The sequence below is a fragment of the Triturus cristatus genome, chromosome 1_1 (genome assembly GCF_964204655.1).
Source record: "Triturus cristatus chromosome 1_1, aTriCri1.1, whole genome shotgun sequence".
Classification (NCBI taxonomy): domain Eukaryota; kingdom Metazoa; phylum Chordata; class Amphibia; order Caudata; family Salamandridae; genus Triturus; species Triturus cristatus.
Genome location: NC_140579.1, coordinates 964585364 through 964605393, shown reverse-complemented (window position 1 = coordinate 964605393; position 20030 = coordinate 964585364).

The window sequence follows — 20030 nt, the reverse complement described above, 5'->3', positions numbered from 1 at the left end:
CATGCCTGTCGCGGGAACTTGGGCCTCCCACACAAGTGAGGCACCATTTTTACCGGGAGACCCAGGGGAACGCTGGGAGGTGGGAAATTTGAGTGAGCCCGGTGATGCCACAACTTTCCCACACAAAAATGTGTGAAAAAAGTGATTTTTTCAGCTAAAATTGAGGTTTGCAGGGGATTCTGGGTAAGGAAACGTTGGGGGATCCACGCAAGCCATACCTCCCTGGAAGCCCCCGGGTGTCTAGTTTTCAGAAAGTATGGGTTTTGTAGGTTGCCCTAGATGGCCGCAGAGCACCGGGCCAAAAACCCAGGTGACCCCCCTTGCAAAACCAGGTGGTTTTGAGATAGGCAAATTTTAAGTCACCTCACTATGTTTTGGGCCCTTGCCTGTCGCGGGAACTTGGGCCTCCCACACAAGTGAGGCACCATTTTTACCGGGAGACCCAGGGGAACCCTGGGAGGTGGGAAATTTGAGTGAGCCCGGTGATGCCACAACTTTCCCACACAAAAATGTGTGAAAAAAGTGATTTTTTCAGCTAAAATTGTGGTTTGCAGGGGATTCTGGGTAAGGAAACGTTGGGGGATCCACGCAAGCCATACCTCCCTGGAAGTCCCCGGGTGTCTAGTTTTCAGAAATGTATGGGTTTGGTAGGTTTCCCTAGATGGCCGCCAAACACCGGGCCAAAAACCCAGGTGACCCCCTTGCAAAACCAGGTGGTTTTGAGATAGGCAATTTTGATGTCACCTCACTACGTTTTGGGCCCTTGCCTGTCGCGGGTACTTGGGCCTCCCACACAAGTGAGGCACCATTGTTACTGGGAGACCCAGGGGAACGCTGGGAGGTGGGAAATTTGAGTGAGCCCGGTGATGCCACAACTTCCCACACAAAAATGTTTGAAAAAAGTGATTTTTTCAGCTAAAATGGAGGTTTGCAGGGGATTCTGGGTAAGGAAACGTTGGGGGATCCACGCAAGCCATACCTCCCTGGAAGCCCCCGGGTGTCTAGTTTTCAAAAATGTATGGGTTTGGTAGGTTTCCCTAGATGGCCGCCGAGCACAGGCCAAAAAGACAGTTGACCCCCTTGCAAAACCAGATCGTTTTGACATTGTTTGTTTCTACAGCGTGAGAATTTCGGCACAATATTGCAAGGAAAATGTGACAGACATTTTGAGGTTTGCAGGACATTGTGGATAAAATAACTTTTTGGAATTCACAAGAGAGACATCACCATGAACTCCCGTGGGTTTACGACAATATCTACAGTTGGTGGGTTATTCTTACATGGAACATACACCTTGGCAGAGAAACTAAAAAGACAAAGATTCCTGCACAGCCATCTATTCCTCAAACGCACACACATAATGGTTGGATTTGGCACGAGGGTGAGTGATGGTTCAGTATATACAATTGTATTAGCAAGTGATTTCACAAAAATGAAATGCACTGTTAATAATTGAAAGGGCGAGAAACTAAACCATTGACTCACAGCTCGTGAGCTGTAAAGCCACGACAAGGCACCAACCTCTTTACAGGCCATTCATACACCTTTCATACGTGTGAGACATACAAAACCATTCACACCGGCAGCCGCGGGCCCATCACATAACAAAACCCACACCAGCACACAGCGCCATTGAAGGGCCCATCACTTTCACACGCCCACATTCCTGACACAGCAACTACACAAGCTGATGGATTGCGTGGAGTGGCACTCAGCTAGCAGTGTGTGTAGTGACCAGCAGCAAGTCACTACTCACACACCGCCAGCCAAGCACCATTCCACGCACACCGCCAACCAAGTGCTAGTCCACACACACCGCCAACACATTTAGGATTTTTATTAGACAAAAATAAAAACACAAACAAATCGCAAATCGATACAAATCTACAAACACAAAATCAGAAACTAAATACATTGCACTAACGCCAACCTTGAAACAGAATCAAATTTTTCAAAGAATACAGACCAGGCAGTTCACTTTACCACTCATGAATGCTCCCAAAAATTATTTTGCGTGTGGTACGCTCTAAAACAAGCAGGGACACACAGCCCAGGTTTAGAAGGACAGTCGGGGCAGTACATACGAATCTCCTTCCGCGTACCTCTTCGCCAACAGAGTCTGCATCTCCTAGTGGGAAAATCTTTTGCCGGTGTGGGAGGGATGAAATCAGGAAAGTGGCGATCTTTCAATCGAACCACATCCTCCACCACTCCAAATCTAGGAACACTTGCATGTTCCACAACAACAAGGCTAGCTATCACAGAGTGCTGAAACTGAAGAAATGTCAAGTTTGACGTAGGAGAACACTCCTTGAACACAATAAAAGCATTGAAATTTGCTAATTCGAAGAAATGGATGGCCAACTTCTTATACCAAACATAAGACTTCCGAATAGCAGAGTAAGGTTCCAACCTCTGATCTACTCTGTCAACACCACCCATGTGCTTATTGTAGTCTAGAATGCACACAGGTTTGCGCACTTCAGCAACCTGACCCCAAACAGCCACAGGTGAAGTACTCTCATCATGGATGGTAGTCAGCATGTACACATCCTTCCTGTCCACAAATTTTACAGCTAGTAGTTCATCACTACTCAAGGAACTGCACTGCCCCCTCTGAAGTTTTTTGCAAACAAGCTCTTTCGGATAACCTTTACGGTTAGAGCGGATTGTGCCACATGCAAAAGTGTCCACTTTATACAATTCCTTAAATAATTGCACAGCAGTATAGAAGTTATCAAGGTACAAATGGTGGCCTCTGTTAAACAGTCTTCTAGCAAGATCCCACACAATTTTCTCTGAAACTCCAAAAGTGGACGGACAACCTGGGGGGGTCAATAGTAGAATCTCTACCAGTGTACACACGAAAATTAAAAACATATGCTGTCCTACTCTCAGACAACATATACAGCTTAATTCCATAGCGTGCCCTCTTGCTAGGGATGTACTGCCTAAAAACCAAACGGCCCTTGAACAAGACCAAAGACTCATCAATAGATATTTCTTTCCCTGGAGTATAGATCTCAGAAAATCGATCTACAAAGTGATCAATAACGGGCCGAATCTTAAAAAGACGGTCACAGTCAGGGTGATCTCGTGGCAACGCCATAGAATTATCAACAAAATGCAGCATACGTAGCAAAAGTAAATACCGATTACGAGTCATAACTGCAGGAAATAAGGCAGTTGCCAACAAGGGGCTAGTAGACCAATATGAAGCCAAGGTTGGCTTCCTTACCACACCCATCAATAAAGTCAAACCCAAAAACTTCTTAATCTCTTCCAGATATGTGGGAGTCCACCGGGTAGCTCTAGACTGGGGCCTAAGTTTATCGCTGTGGTCCCTCAAAAACTGTTCAGCATACAAATTCGTCTGCTCAACAATCTCACCCAAAAATACATCATCCATAAACAACTGAAAAAACTGTATAGGCAAAAAGTGTTCACGATCCACTGTACACCCTGCATCACCGCTAAAGGCAGGCAACACCGGCTGCACCATGTTTGGATCAACCCAAAGTCCAGCACTTCCAGTAGGAAGCCTAGCAGCCTCAGACTGCAATCCAGATGCCTCTTGCACCATCGGCACAGCAGTTTCCTCCTCTAAGACAGGCACTTCATCCGCACTGAGAGTTGCTTCATCCACACCAAGAGTACCTTCATCTGCACTGAGAGTACCTTCATCATCTGATGATTCCATGTTGAGAGAAAACTCACTGCCAGAATCTTCCCCTCCTCCTCTCCCTCAGACGCACTGTCAGTCTCATAATCATGCTCAGAGGAAGATTCAAGAAGCATACCAACCACCTGTTGAGCAGTCATTCTACGGCTAGCCATATTGCTTACTAATAAAGGTAACTTGTCAAACAAGTCAACAACAACAAACACTTTGTAAAATAAGTAATAAACAAAAAGCACCTTTATCAAAAACTCATATATACTCCAAAACAATACCACTCACTTGCCAGAGGCAGCTAAACTACTCACCACCACCTACTCTGTACAGACACAGTATGGATCAACAATATCCCACTAAAAAAGAAAGAGAAAAGCAATTACGCATAAGACTAAGCAAAACACATTGCAAAGAATTTCATGCTCAAACCACTTACTAAATATAACGCCATTATGACATCACTTACAAAAACATTCATTCAGACATTATAATATTACTCATTTGGAGTAAATACAACAAAAAAAAAATTCTTACCAAAACAATGCAACTACACAAAACTGCAGAACAACCACTGTTGAAACTGGAATCAGGAATCAAAAGCTTTAGACTAGAATAAAAAGGAGAAAAAAAACTTTATTGTCACATATGCATATAATGCTCTAGACCATCACATACTGCGCAAAATGTATTACTTGAACCTTCCACTTTCAAGAAGGAAAGACCGATGGCCCAATCCTTTACAAGCAACGCGGCGAGAATCTGGAACTCAGCCTCAGCTCCGGACCACCCCCTCCCTCTTCCCAGTCCTTCAAAACTGACCTCAAAGTTCTCCTCCTGCAAAGACACTTCCAAACTTAATTCACACCCTCTCTATTGTCTGAAGGAAGTCTTTACATTATAGGAAATTCTGTTCTCCATGCCCGTAGAAGTGCCTTCCCAGTGTGTTCCTGTGTTTTGAGTGTCTGCCATTTATTGCACTTTTATACCTCTACTTGTACTTTGTACTCTTTGGTAACTTGCACACATGTCACTTTTCCTCTTGTAACGTATTGTTTGCTACCTCTTGTATTTTGTTTGCTTTTGATACATGCACAATTACCACCATTGCCTCATGTAACATAACGTTTGCTCTTGTTTTCAGAGTGTCTGCCATTTATTGCAGTATTTTACCTCATGTGACATCCATCAGAGAGCTGCGTGAATAATTACCTGGTAATCCCCTCAGCACAATGCAAACACCCACCCGAAATAGGTACCCAGTGAGGTCACACCGGTCGCATCGCCCTTACCTGCTCAAGGTTCATGTGACCTCAGTGACAGTCACAGCGACTGGATCACTGTTGCTCTAGGGTGTGCTGCTTCGTAGGCATGCCCGCAAGACTGGAGATGAACTTCAGTATGGATTGTGGTGGACAGGCCTTCAAGGTTAACCCACAATTGACACCACTTGGGTACACCTGCTTGTGCTAAGACATCAAGCCTTCAAAGGTCTAGTGGGGCCTTCTACGGTCTAGCATGGGAATGTGCTCCCTCAGTACAGTGTGTGGTGGACTGGTCATGAATGCGGAACCCGGTTCCCCAGTTCCAAATTCCACAGCTCTGGCCATAGTGCCACATCCCCACTGAACACCATACTTGCCCACTGAGAGAAACTCGCACTGCCTTCAGCTATAACCTAATTGTGCCCGCTATAAACACTTGGATGTGGCTCAATTCAAAATATGCACTTGATAAGAGTAATATGCTGCCTAAAAAAAAAAAGCAACCACTCATAGGGAATGCAAAGCATGTGAAATGTAAGCAGAAACAACATGGTTACCTAAACTATCTCTCACTAACTATTCAGAAATCAGCGAGTGGTTTCACTTGAAAAGTTATGGACATGACTAGAGGGCCCTGAAGGGAACCGTTTCACTGTCCATTGCTTACATCCTCACAAAACGTAAGCAGTATGGTATAAAAAGACCACATCCATAAACACAGAGCCATGGTACACATTGTGTTTTCCAATCCACCCATCAACCAGGTATTGCAGTACCTCCAGGAATGGTGCACTCTCCCAACCTGGAAACAACAATTCTCTTCAAAGAAAGACGAGAAAATGAAAGTAGCACTTCACTGGCAAACTCTGTAAAGTGATGCTGGTGTATTTGGATGTAAAAAAAAACAATCTGGCCACCTTGCAACCCCGCTGTCTTGCTATTAGTTAGGCATTTAATTCTCATATAAGAAATTCTATTTTTCTACGTGCTGCTGCACTTTGGATTTAAAAAATTAAAAAGAAGGGCATTTCTCGGCATTTTTGGATCCATTTCACAGGGAAGCAACTAGAAAGACGAGCGTTTTTCAAATTTGGATCCATTTCACAGGGAAGCAACAACAGGCACACACGAACGAAGCCGAGCCTCGTGGCATGCCTGGGCATACCAAAGTGCCCCACCCTAACCCAAACCCACCGATGCAAAAATCATGCTGCTGCACTTTGGATTTGAAAAATTAAAAAGAAGGGCATTTCTCTGCATTTTTGGATCCATTTCACAGGGAAGCAACTAGAAAGACGAGCGTTTTTCAAATTTGAATCCATTTCACAGGGAAGCAACAACAGGCACACACGAACGAAGCCGAGCCTCTGGCATGCCTGGGCCTTCCATAGTGCCCCCACCCTAACACAAACCCACCGATGCAAAAATCCCCCCTCCCCAGCCCCAAAACTCACCTTTACTCTCCGACGCGCAGGAAGCAAATGGCTTCCTGCGCCTCAGAGAGCAAAGGGGAAACCTCCAATGACGTCAGCGCGGCTCGCGCGCTGATATCATTGATGACGCGGGGGGAGGCAAGGGAAGGTCTTCCCCTGCCTTCCCAGTAAAAAAAAAAAAGATCGACCACTCATGGGGGGAGCGCCAGCGCTTCCCCCGTGGGTGGGTGCCATGACGAGCTGGACTCGTCATCGGCACAGCGCGACTGTGCTCCATGACGAGTCCAGCTCGTCATGGGCACAGAAGGGGCTAATTAGGCCAATCTTCATTATATGCGGGGCCCCCCCTGCCCTGAGGACCGCCACCTCCCTGGGCTTTTTTTGGCAATAAAAGTGTGGGGGGGGGCTCCTGCCTCCCCTATGCAGCCCAGGAGACACTCACGTCCCCGAAGCTTTAAAAAGAAAAGGCACGGGGGCTCCTACCCCCCACGCAGCCCCAGGGACCACCACCTCCCAAAGACTATATGCATTAAATGCAGGGGGCCACGTGGCCTCCCCGCAGCCCCGCGGACCGCCCCCTCACTGGGCTACATATAAAAAATGAAGTGTGGGGGGCTTGAGCCCCCCGCACTGCCCCGGGCACCACCACCTCCCCGAGGCATACATATATTAAATGCGGGGGCCTGCTGCAGCCCCCCGGCCTCAGGGACCAGTACCTCCCCAGGGCTTTAAACATGTTGGAGGGGGCCGCGTGGCCCCCCTCGTAGAGCTCTCCATGGCCCCGGGGACCACCACCCCCCAGGACCAGCTCCAGCAATGTGCCAGGGTGCCCACCCCTGGGACATTGCAGTTTGCTTTGGCATGGCATGCCATAGCAAACGCTGCTTTGCTTCATGGAAGAAAGAGCCTTGAAAATGCTCTTGCTTTCATGAAGCGAAGCAGACTTGCTTTTGGGCAAAGGGAGCTGCATGTTAAAACAATGCTGGCTCCTGCAGGAGGCAGGGAGCCGGAAGGCACAACGGGGGCAATGAGGTACCCCGCGGTCCCCAATGAGAGCCCATGCCCCGGGGGATAGGGTCCCTGGGCTGATAATGACCCGGGAGATGGGCCACTCAGCCACCTCCCTTTTTAAAATATTTTATTAAAAATAGCGGGGCCCCATTGGATGAGGTCCTCGGGCCGAAATCGCCCTGGGGAGTGGGGCTGCGCGCCCCCCCTCCTTTGAAATTAAATAATAAAATAAATGGCCAAGGCCCCGGGGATGGTGTCCCCGGGGCCGTAATTGACCTGGGGAGGGGGGCTGCAGGACCAGCCCAGGAAATGGGGTCCCCAGGGGATATATCGGTATTGGGAGGGGGGCCACATGGCCCCCATCCCTTTGTATTTAATTTAAAATAAAAAAAATAGGTGATGGGGTCCCCGGGATCCAAAAGCAGCAAGGGCAGGGGGGCCACACGGCCCCCTTTCCTTAACAAAAAAACAAAAAAAATGACAACCGAACTGGCAACTCCCCAGTAGCCCCGCCCCCTTTCACCACTACTCTGCAAAGGCGCCTCCTGGCGGTTGGGGAATGAAGTCACCGTCGCTACTGAGGGTCCTTATTGGCCAACTAGCCTGCCAGGTACCTCCACTGTGTGGGGCCTACTGGAAGTAAAAGGAGGGTTAGTTGGCCCCCTGGGACCCTCAAGAGGCAAGGAGACTTCATACCCCAACCAAGAGTGCGCCAGGAGACGCATTTGCTGAGGCGTGGTCTGTGACCACCTCTCAGCAATCCCACTCTTTGGGGCCTACTGGAGGTAACAGGTAGGCTAGTTGGCCCCTAAGGACCCCCAGCAGTGAAGGGGACTTCATCCCTCAGCCAAGAGCACACCAGGAGGCTCTTTTGCAGAGTGGAGGACAAAGGGGGCGTGGCCTGGAATCACAGCTCAGCAATCCTGCTGTGTGAGATTACTGGAGTCAAACGCGCCTCGTGGTGCACTACTGGTTGGGGGATGAAGTCCACTTTACTCCTGAGTGACCTTGGGGGCCAAGAATCCCTCCTGGTACCAACTGTAAGTTCTACGCAGTGGAATTCCTGAGTGCTGGTTCCAGGTTTATTGGTGAATGAGTGGGTTTATGAGTGACTGTATGGATGACTCAGTGTGTGCATGACTGACTGTATAAGTGAGTGATTAGGTGAATGTATGGGTGAGTGACAGGTTGTATGAATGTGTTTATCTGTCTGACAGTTAAAGTCTAAGTGGGTGTATGAGTGTATTAGTGGGTATGTGAATGGCTATATGGGTAACTGATTGGTTGTCTGACTACGTCTATGGTTGTCTGGGTGTCTGTGTTTGTGGGTGAGGAGGTGTGTGACTGCCTGTATAGATTAACCCAGGGCGGATAACTCTGCTCCGCCAGCGGAGTTTGCGGAGATTTGCCTACTCCGCGCTCCATGGTGAACGCAGAGATAAGCAAAACTCCGCCTCCATGGGGAGCGGAGTTAGCCGCTCCCTCCCCCCTTCCAAATACTTTACAAATAATAAAAAGAAGGCACTTACCTGTGTTTCTACCGCCTCCCCTGTCTGGCCGCTCTCCTTCCTGTTCCTCTTGCGTCCTTTTTCATTTAAAAAAACACTAAGTTGTACGTCTTATGAGTGTGCATGCGCACGCACAAGACGTACAATGTAGTTTTTTCAATGAAGAAGGATGCGAGGCGGCAAGGAGCAGGAAGGAGAGCGGCTAGGCAGGGGAGGCGGCAGAAACACAGGTAAGTGCCTTCTTTTTATTATTTTTAAAGCATTTGAGAGGAGGGGAGTGGGAAGGGACCGGAGCTATGAGTAGCTCCATGGAGTTTTTTTCAAACTCCATGGAGCTACGCGTAGAGGCACTACGCCAGCTCTGTCCACTCTTAGTATGGATCAGTGAATCTGTGAGTCAGTGGCTCTATGGGGTACTGTTGTATGTGTGAATGGGTGAGAGTGTCTGTATGGCTTTGTTGGTGATTGAGTGCATGTGCATGCATGAGTGCATGTGTCAGTATAGGTGAGTACCTGAGTATGTGAAAGGCAGTATACATGAGTGATGGGGTATATGAGTGACTGTATGCCTGAGTGAGTGAATGTGAGTGGCTATATAGAGTGCATGCTTTTGTCAGTGACTGTATTGCTGAGTGAGTATGTGTTCCTATTTCTATGAGTAAGTAAGTGGGTGGGTGTGTAACTGTTTGTGTAAGTAAGTGGCTGTATGATTGACTGTATGGGTGATTGTCTAGGTGTGTGAGTAGTTTTATGGATGACTCACTCAGTGTGTCAGCACCTGTATGCCTGTATGAGTGGATATGTCAATGGCTGTATTCATTGGTCCTTACTACAAGGTTGGACTAAAACAATTTTCAGCGAAATCTTGTGAAACAGTTTAATTTTGTTAGATTGACCAGCCGGTTTGGAAGTATAACCGGCAGAGAGGATATAGAATTTAGGACCTAAAGAGCCATACAGCCCTGAAGAAGTTGTGGAGTCTGCCCCTATCAACGAAACAAGTGTTGGCTGGCCGTTGTTGGATTGAAAGAAAAAGAAAAGACAACAGCACTATACTCCTCTTTATTTTTTAACTTACTGATTTGTGGATTTTCACTTGTAAATAGAGCGTGTGCATAGGATAAGAATTGCTACAATACTGGCTTCAGGGTCCAACAATTTGAGGGTCTAGGGTGTTTTCCCTCGCCTTTTGCACTGCGGAGAGAAACAAAATCTAATACTGATGCTAACTTGATAGGCGCCAATTCTCCTAGTTAATGACACCCCTCCAGTGCAAGTACTAGCCAAATATAAAACAACAACCCTTCCCATGTCACTGTTTTAAGGCTCACCATGTTTCTGTACCTCTCTAGCTTCTTTCTGCACCTCTCTTGCCTCTTTCTGTACCTCTCTAGCTTCTTTCTGCATCTCTCTTGCCTCTTTCTGCACCTCTCGTATCTCTTTCTGCACCTCTCTTGCCTCTTTCTGCACCTCTCTTGCCTCTTTCTGCACACCTCTTGCCAATTTATACACCATACTCTTCTGTCTGTACCTCTCTTGCTTCTTTCTGCACTTCTCTTACTTCTTTCTGCACTTCTCTTGCTTCTTTCTGCACCTTTCTTCCTCTTTCTGCACCTTCCTTCTTCTTTCTGCACCTGTATTCCTCTTTCTGCAGTTCTCTTGCTTATTTCTGCATGTCTCTTGCTTCTTTCTGTACCTCTCTTGTTCCTTTCTGCACTACTCTTGCCTCTTTGTGAACCTCTCTTGCGTTTTCTGCACCTCTCTTGCTTCTTTCTGCACCTCTCTTGTTCCTTTCTGCACTACTCTTGCCTCTTTGTGCACCTCTCTTGCCTCTTTCATCACTTTTCCTGCTTCTTTCTGCACCCCACTAACTGCTTTCTGTACCTCACTTGCTTTTTTCTGTACTTTTCTTGCCTCTTTCTGCACCTCTCCTGCTTCTTTCTGTACCTCTCTTGTTTCTTTCTGCACCCCTCTTGCCTCTTTCATCACTTCTCTTGCTTCTTTCTGCACCTTTCTTCCTCTTTCTGCACTTGTCTTGCCTCTTTCTGCACTTCTCTTGCTTCTTTCTGTACCTTTCTTTTTCTTTCTGCACTTCTATTGCCTCTTTCTGTCTGTACCTTTCTTCTTCTTCCTGCACCTCTCTTGCTTCGTTCTGTACCTCTCTTGCTTCTTTCTGCAACTCTCATGCTTCTTTCTGTACTTCTCGTACCTCTTTCTGCATGTCTCTTCCCTCTTTCTGCACCTCTCATGCCTCTTTCTGCACCTTTCTTCCTCTTCCTGCAATACTCTTGCTTCTTTCTGCACCTCTATTGCTTCTTTCTGCACCTCTCTTGCTTTTTTCTGTACCCCTCTTGCCTCTTTCTGCATCCCTCTTGCCTCTTTCTGCACCTCTCTTACCTCTTTCTGCACCTCCCTTGCTTTTTTCTGCACCTCTCTTGCCTCTCTCTGCACCTACTTGTTTCTTTCAGTATATCACACTCTTCTTTCTGCACCTCTCTTTCTTCTTTCTGCATGTCTCTTGCCTCTTCTGCACTTCTCTTGCCTCTTTCCACATCTCTCTTGCTACTTTCTGCACCTCTCTTGCTTCTTTCTACACTTCTTTTTTTTATATGTATATATATATCTTCACTAAAAAAAACAGGTTTCGGGGACGTTATAGTTAGCAATTAGCAGTTAAAAAAGCGAAGAAATTCAGTGAAAAAAACACATGTTCCAGGGATGTTATAGTTAGAAGTTAGCATTTAAAAAAACCTTAGATAATCAATCGGAACGTTATAGTTAGACTAACATTTCACTCATAGAATACCAGAGAAATTCAGCCGTTCTCACACCCCCACAATGCACTGCTGATGACGTCACATATTACATCACTCATAACATGGTCAGTGACATCACTGATATATATATTTATATATATGGGTGTATGTGTATTCACTGAAAAAAACAAATACAGTGATGTAAGGTATGGTAATAATATCTTACTTCACATTAAAAAAACTTTACTGAAAAAACATAAGGTTAAAGTGATATTATAGTTTGGGGAGAATGTTAGTTAAAATGTTACATTTAAACTAAAAAAACACTAACTCTCTGTTTTAAGTAACTGAAGAAGCAATGACACGTGTCCCCACCATGCACAGTTTTGTCAACAATGATGTCATTTCAGATTTCATCAATGATGTTATCAATGTTGTCATAGATTATTTCACCTAATGATGTAATATGTGAGCTCATAAGCAGCCAGACCAGTGACGGCTGGCATCTACGGGGAGCAGGGTTGAGGGCGCATGTATGCAAATATTATAACAAAAAAAAATGTACCTGAACCGACGTTCTCTGACTTCCTTCGCTCCGGACCTCTTCTCAACCGGACCTCTTAACCGAATGCTGCAGTGCAGGCACCAATATTGGAGCAGCTCTTATGCTGTGAGAGCAGTGCCATGGTTAGAGGGAACGGCCTCACTTGCTGCTCCCAAGGACACTGGAGCCCTGCACTTACTCTGACCCAGCTGTCTTAAGCCAAAAACTGGGGGCTAACTTTAGTGGGCAATGCTTCTCTGCTCCAATGGAGGAGCCACCCCGGAGCCAAAACCTACTTTCAATGCCCCACATGGCTGGCCAAACCCTCACCACGTGTGGTCCTTTTTCTCCATCCGAGGTGGCTCTCACGGTTAGGCGCTGGGGAGCCAGCTCATCAACCTGTGCTCCTGCAAGACTTTCACGGGAGCACAGTGGCTGCGCTGGCTCCCGAGAGACACCGGGGAGATTGCAATGCCTGAGGGTGTCAGGGTATCCCTTCGTCGCGCCCCCTTATACCTGAAGCCCTGCAATGGAGGTTGCAACATGCCTGTGTTGCAGTCAGCCAATCGGAGCGAGTGCTCTTGCAGGACTCACAAGAGCTTCTCTCTTCAGCAAGAGTGAGATGGCTGACAGGAAAAAAGGTCATTGGGGCCAAATGGATAGCTCCATTATTTGAAGTTGCGTACTTGTGGGTATCTCATTGGACATTCATGTTCCCAACAGTCCAGATAGCTATAAGCCTTGAACCTTAATTTCTCAAAAACTACTGAACAATTTTACACCAAATCACAAAAATACACTTTCTGGGTAAAGATCTAGCTTTCTGCCAATTTTGGTGTAGTTCCATTCAGCTATTCTGGCTGTAGCGCTGTCTAAAACTCCCCATGCCCCATGGAAATTGCATTGTGAACCCCCCCCACCCCATTATTCTAGCTCCTGCTTGATGGATCACCCCAAAACGTTCCAGGAAGGAGCTGAAGTGGATGAACTTTGCTTTGGAAAGATTCATGAAGATTCCTAAATGGCGCCATGCTTTCTGCACCTCTCCCCACTGTGTTCTGATAGTCCCTTACATTGGTAGAGCACCAACTTTAGGACAGTACTGAGCGCCAAGCTTGAGGGCATCATTTACACTCTGAAATTGGCACCAGTCGCATCACCCAAAAGCCTGCACTGTGAACATCATTGTCTCTCTTTTATTTCTACACTGTGGGAATAAAAGAGGGACAAGGGTGTTTACATGATCAAGTCATTGCTGATGACAGCATCTTATTGGTGGCCCACCACTGCCATGCATTATAGGCACCTGTTTATTTGCAGCCACTTAAGAGGCAGAAAAAAGCTGTTCTTGTCCATGATTCATTTGATTACTGGCTATTGGCAAAGCATAAAGGTCAGATTGGCTCATAGTAGAAGTAAATTATTATTATATTTGGAGAAGCCTTGGTTCAGTTAGGGTTGGCACCTGGCAGTCTAGTATTTTAATGCTCCTACTGACACAAAACGTAGGAAAATCACCTAGAGCCAGTAGTTTTCCCCCTTTATTAGTACACACTTTAAACAGTAAATATAAGTAGAAAAGCATGTTAAACTGTTTTCTAGAGCCTTAATGATGCCTGACTGATAGTTAAAGTAAGCAAAGAGAGAAAGATGTGTAAAAAACGTATTTCAAACAAATATATATAAAGTTTCATTTGAGTACCATGCTGGAACCTTTACAGAATTTAAAAACTTTAACAAATGACTGGTATTTATCTCTAGGAAAGATGGCAACCCTAGTTCCTATGCTTCTTTTTATGCACCTCAACTCCTGCTTTATTACTTGACTAAGTAAATTGGATGTAACTTTCACTGGTGCAGCAGGTGCAGTGACAACAGGGCCAAATGAACCCTGATTGTTGCTATATTATAGAATTAAAAACAAATAAGTGCTGATTCAAGGCAAAATAAGAGCAGCCTGTGTGCCTGACATTTTTCAGGAGATAATAATAACGCCGTGAAAACTCTGGTGGTTAATACACTTAATGGAGAGATCTGTGATTAGTCTAGTCAGCGTTTTGATCGTGATAGCATGTAGAATGGAGACTACACATTTATATTTTGTGTTACTGCTTTTGTCACAGAGATATTTTGCTATTTGGAGTTTGTTATCAGAGGTAGGTACCCTTGACCAAATAGGGACCCTTGCTTCTAGTCAGGGTAAGGGGGTACACTCCTAAAATAAACCCTACTCACTCCCTTGATAGCTTGGCACGAGCAGACAGGCTTATCTCAGAGGCAGTGTGTAAAGCATTTGTGAACACATATAGTAACCCAGTGACAACACTACAGATGGACATCCCACAAGTTGTCGTATAAAAATAAGTATTTTTACATAGACTTGACACAAGACCACAAACGACAAAAATCCACAATACTGTACTTTAAAAATGGTAGAAATAGCTTAGTTCTCTTAAGATGTAAAATATAACACTTTGAGTTCAATGTACCTTAGGATGCGTAACGCTATACAACGAAAGTGGTGCAGGGAAGGTGATGCGTCGGTTTCTTACTGCGCGTTCGTGGTGATGCGACCTGCAACGCCTCCCTGTGATGCGGCGGCATCTGATGCAACGTCGATCCTCTTCTCCGGTGATTCTTGTTTCCCAAAAGTGATCTAAAGTTCTGGGGTCTGGGTCCCCCTTTTTATACACAGTTTCTCTTTGTTCTCTGAAGGCAGAGAGGCCTTTGCCTAGTCCAGACCAGTTCTGGTCAGTCCTGGAGCACTTTGTTGACAAGACTCCTTCTTTCCTTTCACAGTGCAGGCCAGGGACATCAGAGGCACCACAGGAGGTGGAGCCAGCATTGTGGAGGGAAGGCATAGCCCTATTCAGGTCCCAGGTGCAACTCCTCCCACCCATCTACATGCAGATCTCTCTATTCAGCCTTGTGCTGACTCACCCCGTCTCCTGGAACCCCCCAGCCCCTGTCACTCAAACTCCAGACAAGGAATACACAACCTAGCAGAGGCAGGCTAGGATGGTTAGACAAGAAAATACCTACTTTCTAAAAGTGGTATTTTCAAACACAGAATGTTAAAACCAGCTCCACTAAAAGATGCATTTTATCATTCTGAGTTCAGGCATACTAAACTCGAATTTCTACCTAGTTCCCTGAGTCAGTTGTAAGATGTAATAATCAAACTGCCCATTCTGGCCTATGGGGAACATCTGGCCTTGCAATTGTGAAAAACGAAAATGGCTGTAATTCACTATTAGGACATGCCACACACACCTACCATAGGGGTGTCTGATATGAAGAAAAGGGAAGGTTTAGGGACTGGCAAGTGGGTGCACTTGCCCAGTCAACATGGTAGTACCAGACTGCACACAGGCTCTGCAATGGCAGACCTGAGACACACTTTTACAGGCTGCTTCTGTGGGTGGCACAACCAGTGCTGCAAGCCCACCAGCAGCATTTGCTTTACAAGCCCTGGGAAACACTCAGTGCACTGTACTAGGGTCTGACAAGTAAACCAAACCAGCCAGTCATGGAATCACTAATCCATACATCAATTTACCATAGGGAGCACTTGCACTGTGGCACTGGACAGCAGTGGCACAGTGCCCAAAGCATCTATAAGCAGCAAAAACACACGAGGCATCAGCAAGAAAATGGAAGGCAGACCCACGCCAAGGTGCCAGGTCTAACACGTGTCCCCTTCAGCTGAAATGTGGGGAGAACTACCCTACCTCCTGGGAGTTCTCATCACTAAGGCGGAAAAATCTGGACAGACCATCAGCATTGGCGTGTTCTGTACCAGGGCGGTGTTCCACTGTGAAATCCATCCCCTGTAGGGAAATGGACCACCTCAACAGCTTTTAATTCTCACCCCTCATCTGCATCAACCATCTGAGGGGCCTGTGATCTGTCTGAACCCAGAAGTGAGTCCCAAACAGGTATGGTCTCGGCTTCTTCAGTGCCCAGACCACAGTAAATGGCTCACGCTCAATCGCATTCCAACTCTGTTCCTGTGGAAGTAACCTCTTACTGATGAAGGCTACGGATTGATCTAGGCCCTCCTCATTTATCTCTGACAAAACAGCCCCCACACCATGCTCTGTAGAGTCTGTTTGAATGATAAATTCTCTGGAGAAGTTGGGTGCCAGGAGCATGGGTGCCGTGCACATAGCAGTTTTCGAGTCCTCAAAAGCTTTCCGACAGGTGTCAGTCCAAATCACTTTCTTGGGCGGCTTCCTGGAAGTCAGCTCTGTCAAGGGTGCAACAATGCTGCCATACCCCTTGACAAACCTCCTGTAATACCCAGTCAGTCCTAAAAAGGCTCTCACCTCTGTCTGGGTTTTGGGGGGTTCCCAAGCCAGGATGGTTTCATTCTTGGGCTGTAGGGGCGCCACCTGGCCGCTCCCAACCTGGTGTCCCAAGTACACCACGGAACCCTGCCCGATCTGGCACTTACTTGCCTTGATCGTGAGGCCTGCCCTCCGCAGCACCATCAACACTTCCTAGCGGTGGCGCAGATGTTCTTCCCAACTGGCGCTGAACACTGCAATGTCATCCAGGTAGGCGGGAGTTACTTTGGGGCCCACTCTGGAACTCCCTCTGTTTACCCTTGTCCCCCCACTCTTCTGCTAGGGACCCTGTCCACTCTTGGCGGAGTCTCCCACGTGACCCTTGTGGACCCGGGTGCTCACCCAGCGGTCCGCCTCCTCAGCAAGCTTCCTAGGGTTAGTCAGCCTGTTATCAATCAGGTGCTGACGTAGCTCTGGAAAACAATTACTTGACAAGTGCTCCCATGCAATTAAATCAAAGACCCCCTCAAAATCATTAACTTTGCTATCCTTCACCCAACCATCCAATGCTCTGCAAAATTAAGTTACATATTCTACCCATGTGCTTGACTCCACCTTCTTGCAATTTCTAAACCTGTGTCTATACAATTCAGGAGTCAACCCATGCCTAGACATCAATGCTTCTTTCATGTGGCTATAAGAATTATGGCTTTCAGAGGGCAAGTCTAACAGTGTATCCCGTCCCTCACTAAGGAACCGCCACCCACAGCCATGCTCCACAGTCCTTCTCAGGGACCCGGTGGAAAGATATGGCTACCTCATAGGCCTTAAACCACTGCCCAATGTCATCATTCTTATAAAACTCTCTGACCACATCCTTAGGAATATACACCCTAGCTGGCATGGATGGTGTGCTGCCACCAGAGGGAGTAATTTCTAAGCTCCTTGCTTTCAATTCCAACTCCCTCAAACTTCTCTCATGATCCAGTTGCATCTTCTCTTCCTCTAGGACCAATTTCCTAATTTCTAACTGCCCATTCATTTTGGCTAGCTCCAACTCATGCATACTATTCCTCTCCCTGTCCTCCAGCTCCTCTGGGAACAGGCCTTTGGCAGACACTGCTACCCACTGGGGAAATTGCTCTCCTTTCCCCTGGACCAAATGGCCCATCCAGCTGCTCCTTTGCATTCTCAACCCCTTCCTCATTCTCAAGGGTACTCCTTGCTGCGACCCAGGCCCTCAGCACCTTTTGGAACTCATCCTTCTTGGAGAGACCGGTCATTGCAGATTTAAATTTCCTGCAGAAATGCTTTAGCTGTTTTACATTGTAGCATTACAGTTTCTCCTCTTCCCACTCATAATCAACAGATGCTATGGATGCTGCTTTCTCCATGGTGGTTAAACTTGACAGTTCTTTTCAAAAATACAAAATTCCAGGAAAAACAATTTACCAAAAGTATGTGGTCGCGTTTTGGTCTGCACTCACTAGTAGTGTTCACCAATCACTGCATATCAGTCACAAATGCAAGTCCAAATTTTCACAGCTGACCACCAATGTTAGAACTGGGGGTCTCTAGTTGGCAGAGGTAGGTACCTTTGACCAAATAGGGACCCTTGCTTCTAGTCAGGGTAAGGGGGTACACTCCTAAAATAACCCCTGCTCACCCCCTTGGTAGCTTGGCACGAGCAGACAGGCTTATCTCAGAGGCAGTGTGTAAAGCATTTGTGAACACATACAGTAACCCAGTGACAACACTACAGATGGACACCACACAGTAGTAGTAGTAGTAGTAGTATAAAAATAAGTATTTTTATATAGACTTAACACAAGACCGCAAACGACAAAAATCCACAATACTGTACTTTAAAAAGGGTATAAATAGCTTAGTTCTCTTAAGATGTAAAATGCGACACTTTGAGTTCAATGTACCTTAGGACGCGTAATGCTATACAACGAAAGTGGTGCAGGGAAGGTGATGCGTCGGTTCCTTGCACGCAAGAACGGTGATGCGTCGGGTCCCTACTGATGCATAGGGGATGCGTCGGTTCTTCTCTGCGAGGGGAGGTGATGCGTCGGTTTCTTACTGCGCTTTCGTGGCGATGCGACCTGCAACGCTGTGATGCAATGAAGATCCGGTGCGATGAAACAAAGATGGCGTCTTCTTCTTGATGCAACACGATGCGTGCACGCCCGACAGCCGTGCGGCGACTTAACGATTATTCTAAGCTGCGACAGACCCTGTGACACGCTTCCCAGTGATACGGCGGCGTCTGATGCGATGTCGATCCTCTTCTCCGGCGATGCGAGGTGCTTCGGCAATTTTGCGACATCTGCAGCGGCAACACGCTTTCCCAGCAATGCGACGACAGCGGATGTGGCTGCAACACGCTTCTCCGATGATGCGGTGGCATCTGGTGCGTCGTCGATCCTCTTTTCTAGTGATGCGAGGCGCTTTCGCGTTGTGAAACATCAGCAGCAGTTCGGCGACATGCTTCTTCTTCGTGCGTCGAGCTTCCAGCTCCTTGCGACACGCAGTCCCTCAGAAAGCCCAACACAACTGCAGGCACTTGCAAAGAACTCTTGGGGAGCTGGTGGGTGAAGTCTGTTGTCCCTGAGACTTCAGCAGGAGGCAAGCTCTTTTTCAAGCCCTTGGAGATCCTTCCCAAGTTGATGAAAGTACACACAAAGTTCCTCTCTCCTTTCTTTGGCAGTCAGGCAACCACTGCAGGCTAATCCCTCAAGCTTAGGGATAGACTCTCCTCAGTCTCTCTGGTCCCTCTCCTCATCAAAGGCTTCTTCTTGTTTCCCAAAAGTGATCTAAAGTTCTGGGGTCTGGGTCCCCCTTTTTATATACAGTTTCTCTTTGTTCTCTGAAGGCAGAGAGGCCTTTGCCTTGTCCAAACCAGTTCTGGTCAGTCCTGGAGCACTTTGTTGACAAGACTCCTTCTTTCCTTTCACAGTGCAGGCCAGGGACATCAGAGGCACCATAGGAGGTGGAGCCAGCATTGTGGAGGGAAGGCACAGCCCTATTCAGGTCCCAGGTGCAACTCCTCCCACCCATCTACATGCATATCTCTCTATTCAGCCCTGTGCTGACTCACCCTGTCTCCTGGAATTCCCCAGCCCCTGTCACTCAAACTCCAGACAAGGAATACACAACCTAGCAGAGGCAGGCTTGGATGGTTAGACAAGAAAATACCTACTTTCTAAAAGTGGTATTTTCAAACAAAGAATGTTAAAACCAACTTCACTAAAAGATGCATTTCATCATTCTGAGTTCAGGCATACTGAACTCGAATTTCTGCCTAGTTCCCTGAGTCAGTTAGGATTATAAGATGTAATAATCAAACTGCCCATTCTGGCCTATGGGGAACTGATAGCCTTGCAATAGTGAAAAACGAAAATGGCTGTAATTCACTATTAGGACATGCTACACACACCAGGGCATGTCCTACCTTATACTTACAATGCACCCTGCCCTTGGGCCTACCATAGGGGTGTCTGATATGAAGAAAAGGGAAGGTTTAGGGACTGGCAAGTGGGTGCACT